This window comes from Octopus sinensis, linkage group LG27 (genome assembly GCF_006345805.1).
Source record: "Octopus sinensis linkage group LG27, ASM634580v1, whole genome shotgun sequence".
NCBI classification, from domain to species: domain Eukaryota; kingdom Metazoa; phylum Mollusca; class Cephalopoda; order Octopoda; family Octopodidae; genus Octopus; species Octopus sinensis.
This window is the reverse complement of record NC_043023.1, coordinates 19,067,584-19,083,820: the sequence shown is the minus strand read 5'-3', so window position 1 is coordinate 19,083,820 and position 16,237 is coordinate 19,067,584. Positions and strand designations below refer to the sequence as shown.

General features: G+C 39.2%; 1 long non-coding RNA gene and 1 pseudogene across 2 annotated transcripts in view; both read left to right on the top strand.

Moving 5' to 3' along the window:
• LOC115225389 overlaps positions 1 to 14,882 on the top strand; it is an 18,210-nt gene extending 3,328 nt beyond the window's left edge. Inside the window, exons 2-5 of one of the 2 annotated variants that reach the window (XR_005004017.1) lie at positions 952 to 1,057; positions 11,472 to 11,680; positions 13,384 to 13,470; positions 14,445 to 14,882. This is a non-coding gene — a long non-coding RNA (uncharacterized LOC115225389). The remainder of the gene's footprint in view (positions 1 to 951; positions 1,058 to 11,471; positions 11,681 to 13,383; positions 13,471 to 14,444) is intronic. The other variant, XR_003882931.2, reaches the window with a different exon arrangement.
• Positions 14,883 to 15,614: 732 nt separating this feature from the next.
• Positions 15,615 to 15,733, top strand: LOC115225524 (annotated as a pseudogene).
• Positions 15,734 to 16,237: the final 504 nt, after the last annotated feature.

Here is a 16,237-nt window from a genome sequence, read left to right as displayed (position 1 = left end):
CTGCTTTAAAAAGGGACTCCCAGAAAAACCAAAATACTTGAAAACAATCCACGCAGGCAGAGGAAAGGAACGAAAAGTTTAAATATATTTCAGTTTATATATATTTAAGTTTAAATATATATATATAAATATATATATATATACATATATATATATATATATATATATATATATATATATATATATATAATATATATATATATAAATATATATATATATTACAACTGATATTCGCATCGGGATGATCACATAGGTTTGCTTTTCTCCTCGTTGAAGGGGATTTTTACAATATGTACATATGTGTGTGTGTATATACTTATAGGAAGGTGAAGGCGTGGCTGTCTGGTGTGAAACCACATAGTTCCGGGTTCAATATCACTGCATAGCACCTTAGGAGTTTCGGTAGACGGAAACTTTAAAAAATCCGTCGTATATAAGTGTGTGTATGTATATTAATCTTTTAATATGTTTCAGTTATCTGACTGCGGCCATGCTGGAGCACCGCCTTTAATCGAGCAACTCGACCCCGGGACTTTTGTTAGCCCAGTATTCTATCGGTCTCTTTTGACCAACCACTAAGTAACGGGCACATAAACACACCAGCATCGGTTGTCAAGCAATGATAGGGGGACAAACACAGACACACAAACACACACACGCATATATATATATATACATATATACGACGGGCTTCTTTCAGTTTCCGTCTACCAAATCCACTCACAAGGCTTTGGTCGGCCCGAGGCTATAGTAGAAGACACTTGCCCAAGGTGCCATGCAGTGGGACTGAACCCGGAACCATGTGGTTGGTAAACAAGCTACTAACTACACAGCCACTCCTGCACCTTATATGTCTGTATGGTATTTTCGTCTTTTAGCGTATTTGTTAAGGAACAATATCCGTTGTAAATAAAAAAAATTATCTATTTTGTGTTTTATTTATTTTGCTAGGTAGTCGTTGTAGGATCTACTAGTCACGACTAGCTAGCGCGGGTGCGCGCACCGGGACCACTCCTAAATAGTACCCATGTTGTGGTCGGGGTCTTTTGAAAGAGAGGTATGTAAAAATTAGATTTTTGTTTTTGCGCACACACACACACACACACACACCAGGGTTTCTGTTATCTTCAGAAATGTAAACAAAGCCACTTACGGTACCTATACCGAAGGATCGCCACAAAATGACATTAAAACAATTTCATCTCTTTTGGTAATTCGTGTTTAGAAAGTTAATCTTCGATTTGGCTGTTGTTTCTAGCTTGTCAGATTTCCTGTTGGGACGGATTTAAATTTTGAAATTTTTTCTTCTTTGGTAATTCGTAAGCGGGAGATTAAAAATCTTTAAATGCAGATTCGGAATCTGTGGATTCCTGTAAAAAAAAAGAAAAAATCCCGAAGTGGGTGCGGTCTATTGTAACCTATATTTTGTATATAATTTTCTTTTTATCAGCGTAAATTATTTCCCACGTTAATGTAGGACACGACTGTGTCTGTCCCTCAGCACCGCTCCCTTTCGTTACTGTATTTCTGTTGAGATGCTCTGTGTTTCTTTCAATTACTTTAAATATAACAAAAAATTTAGTAAAATAACTTAGTTATCATTAAGCTAGTGTTAGGAACAAATTGTGACTAAGGTTTGGTGGAAGATTTTAATTCAAAACTTATAGAAACAAGACATTTGTACTACAGAGCCAGAGGTGGTTTCAGCCAGGTCGGTATCAAAGGGGTTAAGAATTGTTTCTCTATTATATATTTTAACCCTTTTGTTACCATCTTTCTGTTGAGATGTTGTGTGTTTCTTTCAATTAATTCTAAATATAACAAAGAATTTAGTAAAATAACTTAGTTATCATTAAGCTAGTGTTAGGAACATAAATTGTGACTAAGGTTTGGTGGAAGATTTTAATTCAAAGCTTATGAAAACAAGACATTTGTACTACAGAGCCAGAGGTGGTTTCAGCCAGGTTGGTATCAAAAGGGTTAACAGCAAGTGTTCGTCTTTACGCACCCGTAACATTAACGTTTCGAGAGATCGAATGTGTTCCACGAAGAATATGTTCCACACATTCTTCGTGGAAAAGAGCGATTTTGACGTCTATATCTAGCATATTGACCGTCCACTTTTAGTGGTCAGTCCTTTAAATTTTGTATGTAAAAATATTTTAATCTTCGGATTTCTTTAATATGCTGGGCCACTGGTTTTAATTGATTAATATCAATTTCTACCCTTATTCAATTCAATATAATAATAATAATAATAATAATTGTGTACAGTGCTCAGGTGCACTACAACTCATCTAAAGTGTATATATAATCAGGTGTAGTTTCGACGGATTTCGGGAAGCATGAGGGCCTTATCTGAAGATAACATACATACATACATACATACATACATACATACATACATACATACACACACACATACACACACACACACACACACACACATACATACATACATACATACATACATGAGGGCAAGGGAAAAAATTTCTAATGCCAAATATGCCAAAAAATTGGACATATTGTCCATTAACCATATAATTTTTTCATAATACGCACGCTACTCGAATAAAGGTCGACAGAAATTTCTAAAAAATTCCATTATTACCATATCGGACCGATTTCAGAGTTAGCTACTAAGAGCTCCCTCATCGTCAGTGATACATGTGGCAAAAGAAATAAATGAGATACTTACTCATACCCATGGAAGAAGCAAACACTAAGTCATGGGCACAACTAAAAGTACCCCAAATACATCCAAAATAGAAATACTCCAGCCCATTTTTTCCCTTGTCCTCATTTCTGAATTATTTAAATTTAACCGTTAAAGGTATTTTTTAATATGCTGGCCATTGATGAAATTGTTTTCGAGAAAATTTTTTTTTTTCGAAAAGAATTTTATCCTCACATTTGATATCTATCTATATATATATATATATATATATATATATATATATAACAAATCAAAATAGATGAACATCAATGGAATTTGTATTTTTGTGGTACCAGTGCCGGTGGCACACAAGAAAACCATCCGAACGTGGCCGTAGCCAGTACCGCATCGACTGGCCTCCGTGCTGTGGGCACGTAACAAACACCATCCGATCGTGGCCGTTCGCCAGCCTCATCTGGCACCTGTGTCGGTGGCACATAAAAAACACCATCCGAGCGTGGCCGTCTGCCAGCCTCGTCTGGCACCTGTGTCGGTGGCACATAAAAAACACCATCCGAGCGTGGCCGTTCGCCAGCCTCGTCTGGCACCTGTGTCGGTGGCACATAAAATCACCCACTACACTCTCGGAGTGGTTGGCGTTAGGAAGGGCATCCAGCTGTAGAAACACTGCCACATCTGACTGGCCTGGTGCAGCCTTCGGGCTCCCCAGACCCCAGTTGAACCGTCCAACCCATGCAAGCATGGAAAGCGGACGTTAAACGATGATGATGATATATATATATATATATATAACCAAGAAAAAAGTAACAAGAATGGATCATTGTAACTTATATTTTGTATATATTTTACTTTTTCTTGGCGCAAATTATTTCCCACGTTTAAGTAGGACATGACTGAGTCTGTAGCCTCACCAGCGCTTTAACAGCAGGTGTTCGTGTTTACACACCCGTAACATTAACGTTTCGAGAGATCGTTAGAACAAGTTCTCGACTTCATAAAGAAAAAAAAACAAACCTGTTTGTGAAACGATTAAGAGGTTTCACGGTTGATGGTGAATGGACAAAAACCTCCTGTAATATTGCATACGCCCATTACCCTTATTTCGTATTATTTATTTTATTCAGACATGGGCGCAGGAGTGGCTGTGTGGTAAGTAATTTGCTTACCGACCACACGGTTCCGGGTTCAGTCCCACTGCGTGTCTTCTACTATAGCCTCGGGCCGACCAGAGCCTTGTGAGTGGATTTGGTAGATGGAAACTGAAAGAAGCCCGTCGTATATATATATGTATATATATAGGTGCAGGAGTGGCTGTGTGGTAAGTAGCTTGCTTAGCACCTTGGGCAAGTGTCTTCTACTATAGCCTCGGGCCGACCAAAGCCTTGTGAGTGGATTTGGTAGACGGAAACTGAAAGAAGCCTGTCATATATGTGTATGTATGTGTGTGTTTGTCCCCCCAACAACGTATGTTTACGTCCCCGTTACTTAGTGGTTCGGCAAAAAGAGACCGATAGAATAAGTACTGGGCTTACAAAGAATAAGTCCTGAGGTCGATTTGCTCGACTAAAAGACGGTGCTCCAGCATGGCCACAATCAAATGACTGAAACAAGTAAAAGAGAGAAAGAGTAAAGAGTGTATCTCGGACTACATTATCTAATGTATAGTAGTTAGTATTAGTGGCTATAGTTATTGTTGTTTAGCCCATGGTCAGTCCTGATCAAGACAGACCTATGATCAAAGACGTTCCAGCTCTGACCATCCCATCTTTTATTCAGGCACAGTGTATCTAGGACTACATTATTTAATATATAGTAGTTAGTATTAGTGGCTATAGTTATTGTTGTTTAGCCCCAGGTCAGTCCTGATCAAGACAGACCTATGATCAAAGATGTTCCAGCTGTGACCATCCCATCTTTTATTCAGGCACAGTGTATCTAGGACTACATTATCTAATGTATAGTAGTTAGTATTAGTAGCTATAGTTGTTGTTGTTTAACCCCAGGTCAGTCCTGATCAAGACAGACATATGATCAAAGATGTTCCAGCTATGACCATCCCATCTTTTATTCAGGCATAGTGTATCTAGGACTACATTATCTAATGTATAGTAGTTAGTATTAGTAGCTATAGTTGTTGTTGTTTAACCCCAGGTCAGTCCTGATCAAGACAGACATATGATCAAAGATGTTCCAGCTATGACCATCCCATCTTTTATTCAGGCACAGTGTATCTAGGACTACATTATCTAATGTATAGTAGTTTGTATTAGTGGCTATAGTTATTGTTGTTTAGCCCAAGGTCAGTCCTGATCAAGACAGACCTATGATCAAAGATGTTCCAGCTGTGACCATCCCATCTTTTATTCAGGTCTAGTGTATCTAGGACTACATTATCTAATGTATAGTAGTTAGTATCAGTGGCTATAGTTATTGTTGTTTAGCCCCAGGTCAGTCCTGATCAAGACAGACATATGATCAAAGATGTTCCAGCTGTGACCATCCCATCTTTTATTCAGGCACAGTGTATCTAGGACTACATTATCTATGTATAGTAGTTAGTATCAGTGGCTATAGTTATTGTTGTTTAGCCCCAGGTCAGTCCTGATCAAGACAGACATATGATCAAAGATGTTCCAGCTGTGACCATCCCATCTTTTATTCAGGCACAGTGTATCTAGGACTACATTATCTAATGTATAGTAGTTAGTATTAGTGGCTATAGTTATTGTTGTTTAGCCCCAGGTCAGTCCTGATCAAGACAGACATATGATCAAAGATGTTCCAGCTGTGACCATCCCATCTTTTATTCAGGCATAGTGTATCTAGGACTACATTATCTAATGTATAGTAGTTAGTATTAGTGGCTATAGTTATTGTTTTTAGCCCTAGGTCAGTCCTGATCAAGACAGACCTATGATCAAAGATGTTCCAGCTGTGACCATCCCATCTTTTATTCAGGTCTAGTGTATCTAGGACTACATTATCTAATGTATAGTAGTTAGTATTAGTGGCTATAGTTATTGTTGTTTAGCCCCAGGTCAGTCCTGATCAAGACAGACATATGATCAAAGATGTTCCAGCTGTGACCATCCCATCTTTTATTCAGGCACAGTGTATCTAGGACTACATTATCTAATGTATAGTAGTTAGTATTAGTGGCTATAGTTATTGTTGTTTAGCCCCAGGTCAGTCCTGATCAAGACAGACCTATGATCAAAGATGTTCCAGCTGTGACCATCCCATCTTTTATTCAGATCTAGTGTATCTAGGACTACATTATCTAATGTATAGTAGTTAGTATTAGTGGCTATAGTTATTGTTGTTTAGCCCCAGGTCAGTCCTGATCAAGACAGACATATGATCAAAGATGTTCCAGCTGTGACCATCCCATCTTTTATTCAGATCTAGTGTATCTAGGACTACATTATCTAATGTATAGTAGTTAGTATTAGTGGCTATAGTTATTGTTGTTTAGCCCCAGGTCAGTCCTGATCAAGACAGACATATGATCAAAGATGTTCCAGCTGTGACCATCCCATCTTTTATTCAGGCACAGTGTATCTAGGACTACATTATCTAATGTATAGTAGTTAGTATTAGTGGCTATAGTTATTGTTGTTTAGCCCCAGGTCAGTCCTGATCAAGACAGACCTATGATCAAAGATGTTCCAGCTGTGACCATCCCATCTTTTATTCAGATCTAGTGTATCTAGGACTACATTATCTAATGTATAGTAGTTAGTATTAGTGGCTATAGTTATTGTTGTTTAGCCCCAGGTCAGTCCTGATCAAGACAGACATATGATCAAAGAGTGTTCCAGCTGTGACCATCCCATCTTTTATTCAGATCTAGTGTATCTAGGACTACATTATCTAATGTATAGTAGTTAGTATTAGTGGCTATAGTTATTGTTGTTTAGCCCCAGGTCAGTCCTGATCAAGACAGACCTATGATCAAAGATGTCCCAGCTGTGACCATCCCATCTTTTATTCATCTAGTGTATCTAGGACTACATTATCTAATGTATAGTAGTTAGTATTAGTGGCTATAGTTATTGTTTTTAGCCCAAGGTCAGTCCTGATCAAGACAGACCTATGATCAAAGATGTTCCAGCTGTGACCATCCCATCTTTTATTCAGACAGTGTATCTAGGACTACATTATCTAATGTATAGTAGTTAGTATTAGTGGCTATAGTTATTGTTGTTTAGCCCCAGGTCAGTCCTGATCAAGACAGACATAATCAAAGTTGTTCCAGCTGTGACCATCCCATCTTTTATTCAGATCTAGTGTATCTAGGACTACATTATCTAATGTATAGTAGTTAGTATTAGTGGCTATAGTTATTGTTGTTTAGCCCCAGGTCAGTCCTGATCAACAGACATATGATCAAAGATGTTCCAGCTGTGACCATCCCATCTTTTATTCAGGCACAGTGTATCTAGGACTACATTATTTAATGTATAGTAGTTAGTATCAGTGGCTATAGTTATGTTGTTTAGCCCAAGGTCAGTCCTGATCAAGACAGACCTATGATCAAGTTGTTCCAGCTGTGACCATCCCATCTTTTATTCAGATCTAGTGTATCTAGGACTACATTATCTATGTATAGTAGTTAGTATTAGTGGCTATAGTTATTGTTGTTTAGCCCAAGGTCAGTCCTGATCAGACAGACATATGATCAAAGATGTTCCAGCTGTGACCATCCCATCTTTTATTCAGCTAGTGTATCTAGGACTACATTATTAATGTATAGTAGTTAGTATTAGTGGCTATAGTTATTGTTGTTTAGCCCAAGTCAGTCCTGATCAAGACAGACCTATGATCAAAGATGTTCCAGCTGTGACCATCCCATCTTTTATTCAGATCTAGTGTATCTAGGACTACATTATCTAATGTATAGTAGTTAGTATTAGTGGCTATAGTATTGTTGTTTAGCCAAGGTCAGTCCTGATCAAGACAGACCTATGATCAAAGATGTTCCAGCTGTGACCATCCCATCTTTTATCCAGACCTAGTGTATCTAGGACTACATTATCTAATGTATAGTAGTTAGTATTAGTGGCTATAGTTATTGTTGTTTAGCCCAAGGTCAGTCCTGATCAAGACAGACCTATGATCAAAGATGTTCCAGCTGTGACCATCCCATCTTTTATTCAGATCTAGTGTATCTAGGACTACATTATCTAATGTATAGTAGTTAGTATTAGTGGCTATAGTTATTGTTGTTTAGCCCAAGGTCAGTCCTGATCAAGACAGACATATGATCAAAGATGTTCCAGCTGTGACCATCCCATCTTTTATTCAGATCTAGTGTATCTAGGACTACATTATCTAATGTATAGTAGTTAGTATTAGTGGCTATAGTTATTGTTGTTTAGCCCAAGGTCAGTCCTGATCAAGACAGACATATGATCAAAGATGTTCCAGCTGTGACCATCCCATCTTTTATTCAGGCATAGTGTATCTAGGACTACATTATCTAATGTATAGTAGTTAGTATTAGTGGCTATAGTTATTGTTGTTTAGCCCAAGGTCAGTCCTGATCAACAAACATATGATCAAAGATGTTCCAGCTGTGACCATCCATCTTTTATTCAGGCATAGTGTATCTAGGACTAACATTATCTAATGTATAGTAGTTAGTATTAGTGGCTATAGTTATTGTTGTTTAGCCCAAGTCAGTCCTGATCAAGACAGACATATGATCAAAGAGGTTCCAGCTGTGACCATCCCATCTTTTATTCAGGCACAGTGTATCTAGGACTACATTATTTAATGTATAGTAGTAGTATCATGGCTATAGTTATTGTTGTTTAGCCCAAGGTCAGTCCTGATCAAGACGACATATGATCAAGTGTCCAGCTGTGACCATCCCATCTTTTATTCAGATCTAGTGTATCTAGGACTACATTATCTAATGTATAGTAGTTAGTATTAGTGGCTATAGTTATTGTTGTTTAGCCCAAGGTCAGTCCTGATCAAGACAGACATATGATCAAAATGTTCCAGCTGTGACCATCCCATCTTTTATCAGAATCTAGTGTATCTAGGACTACATTATCTAATGTATAGTAGTTAGTATTAGTGCTATAGTTATTGTTGTTTAGCCCAAGGTCACCTGATCAAGACAGACATATCAAAGATGTTCCAGCTGTGACCATCCCATCTTTTATTCAGCACCGTGTATCTAGACAACATTATCTAATGTATAGTAGTTAGTATTAGTGGCTATAGTTATTGTTGTTAGCCCAAGGTCAGTCCTGATCAAGACAGACATATGATCAAAGATGTTCTAGCTGTGACCATCCCATCTTTTATTCAGATCTAGTGTATCTAGGACTACATTATTTAATGTATAGTAGTTAGTATAGTGGCTATAGTTATTGTTGTTTAGCCCAAGGTCAGTCCTGATCAGACAGACATATGATCAAAGATGTTCCAGCTATGACCATCCATCTTTTATTCAGATCTAGTGTATCTAGGACTACATTATCTAATGTATAGTAGTTAGTATTAGTGGCTATAGTTATTGTTGTTTAGCCCAAGGTCAGTCCTGATCAAGACAGACCTGTGATCAAAGTTGTTCCAGCTGTGACCATCCCATCTTTTATTCAGATCTAGTGTATCTAGGACTACATTATCTAATGTATAGTAGTTAGTATTAGTGGCTATAGTTATTGTTGTTTAGCCCAAGGTCAGTCCTGATCAAGACAGACCTATGATCAAAGTTGTTCCAGCTGTGACCATCCCATCTTTTATTCAGATCTAGTGTATCTAGGACTACATTATCTAATGTATAGTAGTTAGTATTAGTGGCTATAGTTATTGTTGTTTAGCCCAAGGTCAGTCCTGATCAAGACAGACCTATGATCAAAGTTGTTCCAGCTGTGACCATCCCATCTTTTATTCAGATCTAGTGTATCTAGGACTACATTATCTAATGTATAGTAGTTAGTATTAGTGGCTATAGTTATTGTTGTTTAGCCCAAGGTCAGTCCTGATCAAGACAGACCTATGATCAAAGATGTTCCAGCTGTGACCATCCCATCTTTTATTCAGATCTAGTGTATCTAGGACTACATTATCTAATGTATAGTAGTTAGTTTTAGTGGCTATAGTTATTGTTGTTTAGCCCAAGGTCAGTCCTGATCAAGACAGACCTATTATCAAAGTTGTTCCAGCTGTGACCATCCCATCTTTTATTCAGATCTAGTGTATCTAGGACTACATTATCTAATGTATAGTAGTTAGTATTAGTGGCTATAGTTATTGTTGTTTAGCCCAAGGTCAGTCCTGATCAGACAGACCTATGATCAAAGATGTTCCAGCTGTGACCATCCCATCTTTTATTCAGGCATAGTGTATCTAGGACTACATTATCTAATGTATAGTAGTTAGTATTAGTGGCTATAGTTATTGTTGTTTAGCCCAAGGTCAGTCCTGATCAAGACAGACATATGATCAAAGATGTTCCAGCTGTGACCATCCCATCTTTTATTCAGGCATAGTGTATCTAGGACTACATTATCTAATGTATTGTAGTTAGTATTAGTGGCTATAGTTATTGTTGTTTAGCCCAAGGTCAGTCATGATCAAGACAAACCTATGATCAAAGATGTTCCAGCTATGACCATCCCATCTTTTATTCAGGCATAGTGTATCTAGGACTACATTATCTAATGTATAGTAGTTAGTATTAGTGGCTATAGTTATTGTTGCTCAGCCCAAGGTCAGTCATGATCAAGACAGACATATGATCAAAGATGTTCCAGCTGTGACCATCCCATCTTTTATTCAGATCTAGTGTATCTAGGACTACATTATCTAATGTATAGTAGTTTGTATTAGGGGCTACAATTATTGTTTAGCCCCAGGTCAGTCAGTCCTGATCCAGACAGACCAATGATCAAAGCTAATCCAGCTATGACCATCCTGTCTTTTATTCAGACACTGTGTATCTAGGACTACATTAACTAATATACAGTATAGTAATTAATATTAGTGGCTATAGTTGTTGTTTGTCCCTGGGTCAGGCCTGATTAAGACTGGCCTGTGATCAAAGATGTTCCAGTTGTGAACATCCCATCTTTTATTCAGGCCTAGTTATCTAGGACTATATTATATAATACTCTTTTACTTGCTTCAGTCATTTGACTGTGGCCATGCTGGAGCACCACCTTTAGTCGAGCAAATCGACCCCAGAACTTATTCTTTTGTAAGCCTAGGACTTATTCTATCTGTCTCTTTCGCCGAACCACTAAGTAACGGGGATGTAAAGACACCAGCATCGGTTGTCAAGCAATGTTGTGGGGGTGGGGTACAAACAGACACGCAAACATATACACACACATCCATATATATATATATATACGACAGGCTTCTTTCAGTTTCCATCTACCAAATCCACTCACAAGGCTTTGGTCAGCCTGAGGGTATAGTAGAAGACACTTGCCCAAGGTGCCACGCAGTGGGACTGAACCCAGAACCATGTGGTTGGTTAGCAAGCTACTTACCACACAGCCACTCCTGCGCCTATATATATATATATATATACACACATACACGATGGGCTTCTTTCAGTTTCCGTCTACCAAATCCACTCACAAGGCTTTGGTTGGCCCGAGGCTATAATAGAAGGCACTTGCGCAAGATGCTACGCAGTGAGACTGAACCCGGAACCATGTGGTTGGTAAGCAAGCTACTTACCACACAGCCACTCCTAGTAGTTAGTTTTAGGGGCTATAGTTGTTGTGTATGTATTTATACTGTTGTCTTTTCTTCCATCCGGTAGGTCTATAATCTGTTCACGAGTGAGGAACTGACTGAAGTTTGCCACAAGCTCTCGATGTGATGGTCACCAATATGAAGAAGCATCTGGAGAAGATCCACACCTGTTACGACAACGAACAGGTCTCCTGGTGCCGTGTGCCCGACACTCCACCGACCGAACTGGGTACCATCCTGGATCGGTTGTATACCAAGACGGATGCTTTTGTATTGGTGAGTAATCTTGCTGTTGTTAGTTTTAGTGGCTATAGTTGTTGCATAGGTTTTTATACTGTTGTCTTTCCTTCCATCCAGGGGTTCAGTCCCACTGCGTGGCACCTTGGGCAAGTGTCTTCTACTATAGCCTCGGGCCGACCAAAGCCTTGTGAGTGGATTTGGTAGACAGAAACTGAAAGAAGCCTGTCATATATATGTATATATATATATATGCATGTATGTGTTTGTGTGTCTGTGTTTGTCCCCCTAGCATTGCTTGACAACCGATGCTGGTGTGTTTACGCCCCCGTTACTTAGCGGTTCGGCAAAAGAGACCGATAGAATAAGTACTGGGCTTACAAAGAATAAGTCCTGGGGTCGATTTGCTCGACTAAAGGCGATGCTCCAGCATGGTCGCAGTCAAATGACTGAAACAAGTAAAAGAGTAAAGAGTAAAGAGCGTGGGTGAATAAGTATTAATTTGATAGAAAAAATCTGAATGCTAAAGGGTTAAAGGATTTCCAGCCATGACTATCCTGTCTTGTCTCTCCATGCAAAGGACCCAATACCACAAAATCCAATGTGTCAGTTTGTAAGGCAGTCGTGTGTGATTTGAGGAATGTTTAGCTGTTATTTCTAGCAGGTTGAGTGACTACATACTAAGCTGTCTTATGCACTCAGTTGAGAGCAGGGGCAGTGGTTGTTTGGTGGTGGTGTGGTAATGGTGGTGCTGGAGGGGTGCAGATGTATTTTGTGTTGTTAATTCTAAACTGGATCTTTTCCGTTTGACCGGCAGTTTTTTACATAATTTCCACGTAACTAAACACGTTTAAACTTCGTATACTGGTAGAATGTGTTTATAAAACATCTTTTTCTCTTGGCTTTATTGAGAAAATTCTATAGTTTGTAAGATATTTGTTGTTTTTTTTTTCAATTTTCTGCAATTTCAACCAATCAATCACGTCTGTTGAGGTAAAAAAACATTCTGTGCCATATGAATATGTCCCTCGTTTAAGAAATAGGATCTTTCCGGTTTGACCGGCAGTTTATTTAAAATAATTTCCACGTAACTAAACACTTTTAAACTTCATATACTGGTAGAATGTGTTTATAAAACATCTTTTTCTCTTGGCCTTATTGAGAAAATTCTATAGTTTGTAAGATATTTGCTGTTTTTTATCTTCAATTTCAACCAATCAGTGACGTCTATTGAGGTAAAAAACATTCTGTGCCGTATGAATATGTCCCTCGTTTAAGAAACAGATTGGGTTTATTTACATTTGTAAAGAAAAAAAAGATACCCTTCCCCCCACCACTAACACTAAAACATTGAAATGCAATAGATCGATTCTAGGGTCATAATTATGGGTGACAATTTCATATGACACCGTTAGAAAAAACTGCTGTTCAAACCGAAAAGATCCTAATAATTTTATAATAAATACACAGCATCCCCTAATCCACTGCCTTCCTCCCAACTCCTTTTTCTCTGCTGCCCCCTTAGGCACCAGCACCCACCAGGGGCAGCGGGGTAGCACCCACTTTGAGAACCTATGGCCTAAATGTTCTGCTGCTTACTGTATCACTCTATTTTGCTGAAACATAGCTACGGGGATATAAACACCCCAACACCGGTTGTCGAGTGGTGGTGGTGGTGGTGGTGGTGCTGGAGGGGTAGATGTGTTTTGTGTTAATTCTAAACTTACCCTTTGCATTGACAGATGATGGAAACTTTTGAGATCATTCGTGCCACCACGCTGCAGCTCGAAGACTTGGACACAGTGAAACAGGCCATGACACCACGCTGAGTAAGTGGATATTCAATTTGTTTGACTCATTTAACTGTGACCGTGCTGGAGCACTGCTTTGATGGGTTTCAGTCGAAGCCTAGTACTTATTCTGTCAGTCTCTCTTGCTAAGCTATGGAAAGGTAAACACCAAATTTACCGTAAATCCTCGAGTATAGTCCACCCTTGAGTATAATAAGCAGGGGATTTTTAGGGGGCTGTACCTCTGAAAAGCCTAAACCTTGTGTATAATACGCACCCCTTCTCTAACTTCAGTCAAGGAGGTCTATATAAAGTCCTTGGTTTGTAAAACTATACGGTAACGTCCTTTATATATAACATAATGCAAACGTGTAGCATTTTGTGCATTTGTTTGCAGAAAATAAAGAAATAACAGTAATAATGTTTAATAAATGTTGCTTATTGCAAGTTTAGGGGGCTGTACCTTTCATCCTTTCGGGGTCGATTAAATAAGTACCAGTTACGCACTGGGGTCGATGTAATCGACTTAATCCGTTTGTCCTTGTTTGTCCCCTCTGTGTTTAGCCCCTTGTGGATAGTAAAGAAATAGGTGTTTCGTCTGCCGCTATGTTCTGAGTTCAAATTCCGCCGAGGTCGACTTTGCCTTTCATCCTTTCGGGGTCGATAAATTAAGTACCAGTTACGCACTGGGGTCGATGTAATCGACTTAATCCGTTTGTCTGTCCTTGTTTGTCCCCTCTGTGTTTAGCCCCTTGTGGGCAATAAAGAAATAAGAATTGTTAATTCCAAGGGAAATGTTTAGCATTTTGTCTGTCTTGGTATTCTGAGTTCAAATTCCACCAGGGTTGACTTTGTCTTTCATCCTTTTGGGGGTCAGTAAAATATTACCTGTTGAATACCGGTGGGGTTGATGTAATTGACTGTCCCCTTCTCTCAAATTTCAGCCCTTGTGCTTATAATAGAAACGATCATTATTATTATTATTATTTAATATTATATTCTTGTCATTTCAGAAACTTCCAGTGACTCGTTCTTTCTGACCCTGAAAGATTTCCTCGGCCAAATTACTCCACCTGCTGTCGACCAAAGTGCCAATAGCTATCTTTCTGTGTGATAATGGGACCTTCCAGAAGGGAGCAGGTAGTCCTGTCTAACATGTAAGACCAAACAGCCTGATTTCAAATTGCACTTTTGTTCCCTCCACATTCCAAAAGTTTTGTCTACTTCCTTAACAGCCTAATACTTTGTGCATGTTTTCTCCTATTCAAACTCCAGGATTTTGGAGACTTGGGGCAGTAAATGAGGAGGCAATGCTTTGTGAAGTTGGCCAGAGGCTAGTAACCTCACCGTCTACCTTTGTGTGTATGTGTACAGTTCTTGCATCATTTTATAATAAAAATGTGGAGGCGCAATGGCCCAGTGGTTAGGGCAGCGGACTCGCGGTTATAGGATCATGGTTTCGATTCCCAGACCGGGCGTTGTGAGTGTTTATTGAGCGAAAACACCTAAAGCTCCACGAGGCTCCGGCAGGGGATGGTGGTGATCCCTGCTGTACTCTTTCACCACAACTTTCTCTCACTCTTATTTCCTGTTTCTGTTGTACCTGTATTTCAAGGGGCCGGCCTTGTCACTCTCTGTGTCATGCTGAATATCCCCGAGAACTACGTTAAGGGTGCACGTGTCTGTGGAGTGCTCAGCCACTTACACGTTAATTTCACGAGCAGGCTGTTCCATTGATTCGGATTAACTGGAACCCTCATCGTCGTAGCCGACGGAGTGCTTCCCCATAATAAAAATAAAAGTACTGGGTTTTTGTTCAAATAAAAACTCAAGGTGCTCCAGCATGGCTGCAGTCTGACTGACTGAAACCAGTAAAAGATAAGCTTTGTGGTAGAAAATCTGCCTTCACTAATTCTATCTGGCCCATGCAAGAACTGTATGGTGATGGTTATAAACAATATATGGTCATGTGTCGAGATGTATGTTTATGGGATTTGTATATGATTTTATAAAAGTAATTGTGTATGAGGAAAGGGTCTGGGGTTTATTTTTCTTTCTCCCTTCCTTTCCTCACTCTTATTCTATTACATTGTACTGCAATTTTTTTAGATCAAGATTGAAGCCTTATGCAGCCATCTGGTTCGCCAGCCTTCAGTCAAAATCGTCCAACCCATGCTAGCATGGAAAGCGGCCATATCACGTTGAAAGCACCGGTTCTCGTCCGATCACCGAAGTTAAGCAACGTCGATCCTAGTCAGTACTTAGATGGGTGACCGCTTGGGAAACCTAAGCGTCACACATTGTTTCTTTTCAAGGCAGTGCTCCAGCATGGCCATAGTCAAATGACTGAAACAAGTAAAAGAGTATTTAACACCTTTTTGATTATTTTTTTAAATTCATTGAAACAGTGTGTATTTCAACAGAAATTTGGTAACAAAAGGGTTAATATCCACCCTTCAAAAAACCCTTAAAAAAACGTGCCAGTGTGTGTTTTTGTAAGGGTTTTTTGAAGGGTGGATACATATTCACATGCGCACACATGTACACATACTAAACTCCTTCCTAACTGTTATCACTGGGTCCTAACTGAGGGTTGCCAGATATCTTATCACTTACTAGATTATTGTGAAACCTTACAAAAGCCTCATAAAAACTCTATCGGGGACCCCCTTCGGTCACAACACTGGCTATTAAGAAGGCGACAGTTCACCTTTATGTGCCCCTTTCATCTGTGGTAGCAGAAGGGATCTCTTACCTCTACCACCACTCACAGCTTCACCTCATCTAGTAGCTCCATCTGTGTGTG